This window comes from Osmerus eperlanus, chromosome 1, assembly GCF_963692335.1.
Source record: "Osmerus eperlanus chromosome 1, fOsmEpe2.1, whole genome shotgun sequence".
Lineage (NCBI taxonomy): Eukaryota > Metazoa > Chordata > Actinopteri > Osmeriformes > Osmeridae > Osmerus > Osmerus eperlanus.
Window position 1 is genome coordinate 10,380,496 of NC_085018.1, and position 8,951 is coordinate 10,389,446.

Sequence of the window (8,951 nt, forward strand, 5' to 3'; positions counted from 1 at the left end):
ATGTTCCTCTAGATTCTCTGGGCCCGCTCCCTTCCACTCTGGACTTCTCTATCAGTCTGCAGTGGTTCCTCCACATCGCCCAGGGCTCCCTCTCCCTCACCGTCGCCCTGCTGTACTGGACTGTCAACTACCCCGTCACCCACCACCCCGTGTCTGCCTTCAGCATCAACCTCCACGCCGTCAACGTCCTCCAGAGCCTGCTGGACCTGGCTGTGTCGGCCACGCCCGTCCACCTCTGCCACCTGGCCTACGTCCTGCTCACCGGCAGCCTCTACGTCCTCTTCGTACTGCTCTACTGGCTGGGAGGCTTCACCGACCTGGCAGGGCAGCCCTACATCTACAGCGTGTTGGATTTCGGAGGGCGCCCCCTGGTGGCCGCGCTGTGCGTGCTGGGCTTCCTGCTGGTGTGCCTGCCGCTCTGCCACTTTGCCGTGTGGAACGTGGGGCTGCTGAGGGAGCGTGTGGCGGCGGGGCCCCGGGGGAGGCCGCTGGGGCTGCAAGGAGAGACCTGGTGGTGGGGGGCGGTGGGGGGGCGTCCGGCCCGTCAGCCCCACCTCGACCCGGCCTCCTCTGTGTTTGGACCTGCCGGAGGAGACAGCAGAGGGGGTGGACCGTGGGCTCCTCTCACCAGGAACACATGCAGCTACCACACGGTCAGAGCTTCAGCATTGGACTCTGAGCACTAGAGAAGAATAGATAACTCCTGCCTCTCGATTACTGGCCATTGAACTGGACACTTCTTCTCTTAACCAAAGTAGCAAATCTTCTCGTATTTTTCCTGTGTACACATTCCCAGTGTTACCACTGGGGGGCACTAGCAATGCTTCATGTTTTATGAAACAGACTTATACTCATTTTGGAATGTGTATGCAGATTACGGTCTTCTGGAATCAGTTACAAAGCAATAAACATAATAGATATTTCAGTTCATGTTTACTTCAAATAATGTAATGTCAGATGGATCATTTTAAATACTATACAGTTATGTATTTCAGTTGATTCACTTGATGAAAACCATAGTTTTTTTAATAGATATTTAGGAAAACAAGCACTGTTCGCATTGAACCGTGACGAGCCAGACAATATTACAAAATACTAATACTATATTTTATTGTGTCTTCTTTCAAATCAGAGATACGGTGCCAGGTCACACAGAGAACATGCCAAAGCGTTCAGATAAGGTGCCAGTTTTTGAGATTTCCTTTATTATTTGAATACTGTTCCTCTGTTAAGAAAAGGCAGATGTATGTTTATGTTTCGGTCTGATTCCACAACCTCTAGTCTCACATCTAGTTCCAGGTCTATTTTAAAGCTTCATTTTCACCTTGTTGTGTACCATTGTGTCCATGGCACAAACAACTAATGACTTGTTGGTCAGAGTGGACTGTACAAATTACTTTTACCCTGAGTCATTGTTGTTGTCTTTGCTATCTCGTACATGGTCTGAGTTGACCTCCAGTGAATGCCATCAGAGACAGACTGTTTTTAAAACCCAAGGGTCCTTTGATGTTTTTTTTTCTGGAGCATTTCCCATTCGCTGTCATGTGAAATTCCGTGTTTCACATTGTCCACAACCAAAGTTTAGGACAGCCTGTGAACTCCTGACCAGAGTATTTAGCAACATGTTCTTCCACGTAAATAAGTGACCGCAAAGCTTGGCCTCTGTTGTTCAGAAATAAGATTTTCCCTCCCACAGTACGTTAGTTATAGAGATACAGTCCCTACACTAGACTTCTGTAACTAGTGAGCGTTAATAGAATAAATCACCACACCACCAGTGAGAAGAACAACATGTACAGAATGGGAACGAAGGCATAGACTGAGCTGGATGTCTACATTCTATAAGGCACCTGCTGCCATGGCAACTGACAAGGAGCACTGATCTAAGGGACTGAGCATGGACAGGGTTGAAGCTCAGTGCTTGATTCCTTTGTCTTCTCTCGCATAAGAGGAGACCATTTTGTTTCGGTTGTCTGTCATTGTGAAAAGAAGATTTGACCAGCTCTCATGTCTGTTTACAGAATAGCACGTTTGACTGTGATGACCGCCCTCCCAAATTGGTGTATTGTCGCTGTACTGTTATTATCCCAGCTCTGTTTAAGTGCTGAGATGTAACAGTTATGAATGCTCTCTGATGGTTCCCATGGAAGACTCCCAGGTCCACTCCTTGTAGAGTACTTACAACAACAAGATGATGTCTAGACAAATACTTCTTAAACAACATACAACCATCTGGTTTGTTTGATGAACTATTTGTTTATTTCCCGCTTCACAAATATTTATGTAGTGTTACTTTCCTTTTTAAGTTCCTTGTTTGAAATCAGATTAATAGATATTGGGTTAATTTCCAGAAACAGTCATTAGGGCCACTCTGGGAGGTGGAAGACAACACAGCTCTGTGGGTATTCAGAACTGTGTTTGCTGTTCTAAGTGAATACCATTTTTAGATGGACACTGTTATAGATTATTTTCAAACAAGTTGCTACAAATGTGCTCAGGTGTGTGTAAAGAAATATAGTTTAATGGCTGTGCTGTTCAGAATGACAGCTGATTATACCTGGTAATGGTTAATGAAAATAAATCTATATATAGAACCTAAAACATGACCCAAAGTCCATATTTGGGGAGCTTGTTTATGAGTTGGATGTTTGGAGAAGTCCTGTTTGCACTGTTTTTACCTTTTGTTCTTCTGGATTTGTGGGATTGAGGACTGTTTTTGGGCATGGTGGTATGTGTGGGGAGATGTATGGAAATGTATTTTCCATTGGATTTCTAAGTCTGAGGAGAAATCCTTTCTCACAGGTGGGCTTCATCAGATGATGGGGCTCATTAGTGGTTGTGGTACTTCTTCCCCCCCCCTGGGATAAAACTCCACAGATACAAATGTTCCAAAGCTGTGATAACCATACCTACTGTACATGACATAACTGTAACTGATCCGACTCATGTGGTGAGCTGCATCTCTGTGTAATCATCGTTCTATTATCATTGCTCCCCTGTCATCTAGCTCCAGACATCCCATGTGGGGATTCTTTTTCTATCTGCCTTCTCAACCTTTTCTACTTTCAAGATATCAGGCAATGCCTTATTTGTCCAAACAAACTGAGTGAAATTGAAAAAGCCTGGGCTCAGGTCAAGTTCTGCTCCAGGAGGTCTGAAGCAGGTCTGGTCCTGGGCGTGGGGGACACCAGTTCCTTATGAGGGAGCAGGAGGTAGGAGCATCCTGGTGCGCTTTGGACAAAGAGCTTCTCTGTTCACGGTTTTGGTTCACACAGGGGACCAGAATACCACTGGACCAAGCAGGGAGCGTCTGTTTACCTAGGGATCCAGAGCTTGGGTAAGCCAGAGTTTGGTTACAGGTCTCCCAACATCCCACAATGCACCTCCCATGGCTCTCGGAAAGCTCTGGTTTCCTCTGGTTCGCTGTTCTCGGCTACCCAGTACTGTTGGGAGATGTCTCCCGGGCCCACCTGTGAACCCAAAACCATCTGTGAACTCAACAACTCAGCGCATGGTTCTGATCAGGAGTTGTTGAGGTGCTGTCCTCAAATAAGAGCCATGCACATATCTGTCATTGGGCTTATATAATCTCAAACTGTGCTTAACCTCATGTTTGGGGTTTGAGTGCAAAGTTGTTATCATTGATTTATGCATATAAGCCCATCTCATGAAACTATCTATTGTACTCTTTAAATTGGCATAACAGATGTCCACTGTATTCTCTCAGGCATTGCAGCCTGATCAGACTTGCTTCACCAAGCTTCCACCAGCAGGCAGGATGGTGGGGCTGGTGCCTGGGCCTGGCATCTCATGGTAGACAGTGTGGTAAGACTGGTGCCTGGGCCTGGCATCTCATGGTAGACAGTGTGGTAAGACTGGTGCCTGGGCCTGGCATCTCATGGTAGACAGTGTGGTAAGACTGGTGCCTGGGCCTGGCATCTCATGGTAGACAGTGTGGTAAGACTGGTGCCTGGGTCTGGCATCTCATGGTAGACAGTGTGGTAAGACTGGTGCCTGGGCCTGGCATCTCATGGTAGACAGTGTGGTAAGACTGGTGCCTGGGCCTGGCATCTCATGGTAGACAGTGTGGTAAGACTGGTGCCTGGGCCTGGCATCTCATGGTAGACAGTGTGGTAAGACTGGTGCCTGGGCCTGGCATCTCATGGTAGACAGTGTGGTAAGACTGGTGCCTGGGCCTGGCATCTCATGGTAGACAGTGTGGTAAGACTGGTGCCTGGGTCTGGCATCTCATGGTAGACAGTGTGGTAAGACTGGTGCCTGGGCCTGGCATCTCATGGTAGACAGTGTGGTAAGACTGGTGCCTGGCATCTCATGGTAGACAGTGTGGTAAGACTGGTGCCTGGGCCTAGCATCTCATGGTAGACAGTGTGGTAAGACTTGTGCCTGGGCCTGGCATCTCATGGTAGACAGTGTGGTAAGACTGGTGCCTGGGCCTGGCATCTCATGGTAGACAGTGTGGTAAGACTGGTGCCTGGGCCTGGCATCTCATGGTAGACAGTGTGGTAAGACTGGTGCCTGGGCCTGGCATCTCATGGTAGACAGTGTGGTAAGACTGGTGCCTGGCATCTCATGGTAGACAGTGTGGTAAGACTGGTGCCTGGGCCTAGCATCTCATGGTAGACAGTGTGGTAAGACTTGTGCCTGGGCCTGGCATCTCATGGTAGACAGTGTGGTAAGACTGGTGCCTGGGCCTGGCATCTCATGGTAGACAGTGTGGTAAGACTGGTGCCTGGGCCTGGCATCTCATGGTAGACAGTGTGGTAAGACTGGTGCCTGGGCCTGGCATCTCATGGTAGACAGTGTGGTAAGACTGGTGCCTGGGCCTGGCATCTCATGGTAGACAGTGTGGTAAGACTGGTGCCTGGGCCTGGCATCTCATGGTAGACAGTGTGGTACGACTGGTGCCTGGGCCTGGCATCTCATGGTAGACAGTGTGGTAAGACTGGTGCCTGGGTCTGGCATCTCATGGTAGACAGTGTGGTAAGACTGGTGCCTGGGCCTGGCATCTCATGGTAGACAGTGTGGTAAGACTGGTGCCTGGGCCTGGCATCTCATGGTAGACAGTGTGGTAAGACTGGTGCCTGGGCCTGGCATCTCATGGTAGACAGTGTGGTAAGACTGGTGCCTGGGCCTGGCATCTCATGGTAGACAGTGTGGTAAGACTGGTGCCTGGGTCTGGCATCTCATGGTAGACAGTGTGGTAAGACTGGTGCCTGGGCCTGGCATCTCATGGTAGACAGTGTGGTAAGACTGGTGCCTGGGCCTGGCATCTCATGGTAGACAGTGTGGTAAGACTGGTGCCTGGGCCTGGCATCTCATGGTAGACAGTGTGGTAAGACTGGTGCCTGGGCCTGGCATCTCATGGTAGACAGTGTGGTAAGACTGGTGCCTGGGCCTGGCATCTCATGGTAGACAGTGTGGTAAGACTGGTGCCTGGGCCTGGCATCTCATGGTAGACAGTGTGGTAAGACTGGTGCCTGGGCCTGGCATCTCATGGTAGACAGTGTGGTAAGACTGGTGCCTGGGCCTGGCATCTCATGGTAGACAGTGTGGTAAGACTGGTGCCTGGGCCTGGCATCTCATGGTAGACAGTGTGGTAAGACTGGTGCCTGGGCCTGGCATCTCATGGTAGACAGTGTGGTAAGACTGGTGCCTGGGCCTGGCATCTCATGGTAGACAGTGTGGTAAGACTTGTGCCTGGGCCTGGCATCTCATGGTAGACAGTGTGGTAAGACTGGTGCCTGGGTCTGGCATCTCATGGTAGACAGTGTGGTAAGACTGGTGCCTGGGCCTGGCATCTCATGGTAGACAGTGTGGTAAGACTGGTGCCTGGCATCTCATGGTAGACAGTGTGGTAAGACTGGTGCCTGGGCCTAGCATCTCATGGTAGACAGTGTGGTAAGACTTGTGCCTGGGCCTGGCATCTCATGGTAGACAGTGTGGTAAGACTGGTGCCTGGGCCTGGCATCTCATGGTAGACAGTGTGGTAAGACTGGTGCCTGGGCCTGGCATCTCATGGTAGACAGTGTGGTAAGACTGGTGCCTGGGCCTGGCATCTCATGGTAGACAGTGTGGTAAGACTGGTGCCTGGGCCTGGCATCTCATGGTAGACAGTGTGGTAAGACTGGTGCCTGGCATCTCATGGTAGACAGTGTGGTAAGACTGGTGCCTGGGCCTAGCATCTCATGGTAGACAGTGTGGTAAGACTTGTGCCTGGGCCTGGCATCTCATGGTAGACAGTGTGGTAAGACTGGTGCCTGGGCCTGGCATCTCATGGTAGACAGTGTGGTAAGACTGGTGCCTGGGCCTGGCATCTCATGGTAGACAGTGTGGTAAGACTGGTGCCTGGGCCTGGCATCTCATGGTAGACAGTGTGGTAAGACTGGTGCCTGGGCCTGGCATCTCATGGTAGACAGTGTGGTAAGACTGGTGCCTGGGCCTGGCATCTCATGGTAGACAGTGTGGTAAGACTGGTGCCTGGGCCTGGCATCTCATGGTAGACAGTGTGGTAAGACTGGTGCCTGGGCCTGGCATCTCATGGTAGACAGTGTGGTAAGACTGGTGCCTGGGCCTAGCATCTCATGGTAGACAGTGTGGTAAGACTGGTGCCTGGGCCTGGCATCTCATGGTAGACAGTGTGGTAAGACTGGTGCCTGGGCCTGGCATCTCATGGTAGACAGTGTGGTAAGACTGGTGCCTGGGCCTGGCATCTCATGGAAGACAAACACATTCCTCCCTCTCTGTGTGATGGTTCCTCCCCCCGCTGGCACTTCAGGGCTTTGATATGTCTCTCCTGTTGAGATTGGGCCAACAGAGACTCAGGGAGGGGGTATTAATTATAGACTTGTTCCCACTCTGAGACATTTAAATCCCTTTAGCCATTCTTTATCCCCCTGTTCTTTGAAATGTTTTCAAGGCAACCCTTTCACTAAATACACCTTACAGCATGAACTCTGGGTGAGGAGAAATTAATTTTCCCAAGATCCTTTTTTGGTTTTCTGGGTATCAGGGAGGTCAGACTAAAACTGTAAATAAGTCATTTTGTGCCTGCATATTACTTCAATTAAAGTTTATATTTTGATATGTCAAATCACAATTAGTTACTTGCATGACTACACGTCTTAGACATGTATTGCATAAGACTGGACATATTTTGGGCACACTCAAATTCAGTTGATCGACAAAATTGTCTGTTGAAAAATTGTTACAATAATGCTGTGATGGTGTTGCTCAGAAATATGTTCTAAAGGAGTTGAAGTTTACATTTAGCAGACGCTCTTATCCAGAGCGACTTACAGTAAGTACAGGGACATTCCCCCCGAGGCAAGTAGGGTGAAGTGCCTTGCCCAAGGACACAACGTCATTTGGCACGGCCAGGAATCGAACTGGCAACCTTCAGATTACTAGCCCGATTCCCTAACCGCTCAGCCACCTGACTCCCTTAGAGTTAAGTTAGGAAATACAAGCAAATCCTTAGTTGTTCAATCAGTTCAGAAAATACTGCTTGAAGACGTCTAATTGCTGATCATGTAATAAATAATAGGACAAATAAGAAACAATATTTTTCAAAAGTACAATCTGGCAATGGATCGGATTGTCGTTGCATGTCTGTGTGTATGTCACAAGCCACAAGTTTTCCATTGGTTGCTACAGTGGAGGTGGTTTCGAACTACATTCGCATGAGACGTTATCTGGTCTGAGACCTTTAGACCTCAATATCCCACTTGGACTTGGATGTCCTCTTGGTCTAATGGTGACCTGATGGGTCACACATGACAGTAGTGTAATGACGTCTCAATGACTTCTGAAGTTTCTCTCAACTACTGTATACCCCTTGTCTGCAGTAGTTGAAATGAGGGTAGTGGATATCGTTCGGTTGATGGTCAAACTTGTGTGCTTAACCCTTGTGTTATCTTCGGGTCATTCTGACCCATCAGTCATTGTGACCCACCGTCGTATTGCGACAAATTTACCTCATACAAAAACAAAGTGAAGCATTTTCTTTTAACTGTCGGGCTGTCTCAGACCCCCCACATTGGAATGGTTAAAAGAAAATTATTTTTATTTGTTTTTGTATTGGGTAAAATTGGGTAAACACAACAATGGTTCGTTATGAACCTTTGGGTCATGTGACCCGAAGGCAGCACGAGGGTTAACCTAGATAGTGCATCTATCTGTGTATATTTGAGGACTCTTGGAACAGCAAACAGTATGTGGTGAGTAAACATAGTGACTCCGGAGATAACATGAAAGAACTGTTGTACAGTGAAGAGTGACGTATTGAGTAAGCTTTTTAAGTCAACAATGTGCACATGCTCATCCTCCTTATGGCACAAGAGTCAGTTGGACGGTTGTAACCATTTTGTTACATGCCTGTCACCACTGCGTGTCCTCTGGAACCCATTGATTCATATCGATATAGACATTATAGTACTAATATGTGAGAACATCTGTTCTAATTCTGTCACTTTAACAAGGCAGTGGACAGTGGTTCCTGGTCAATTTCTGTGTATTAGAAGGTTATGTCTTCTGCTACAAAGTCCTGTTGGCTTCACAACAGGGTAAGCAATCTTGGATAACTCTTTTGTTGTCGATCACAGAAAGGTCAGTAGTACTATATACCTCTGTAACAGCCTGAGAATCTCACCGTGCTGTATCTGTTGTGGACTGGCACAGTGCACATAATAAGGCCAGCCACTAAATCAGAGCTGGCCTCGTCTGGACCACAGGGCGTCTTCACACCATGAGAATCCTCCCAGCAGCCTCTCTTCGGTTACCAGATCAGAAAAAGGAAAGACAAATCCATCTTCCCCATTGTACCTCACAAAGCCTGTTAGACAGCAAAAAAAACCTTTCCTGACAAATGATTGTATTATGTGAAGTGGATGATGTCGCTATACTGGGTTTTTCTTTCCTCGGCTTGTTGCCGT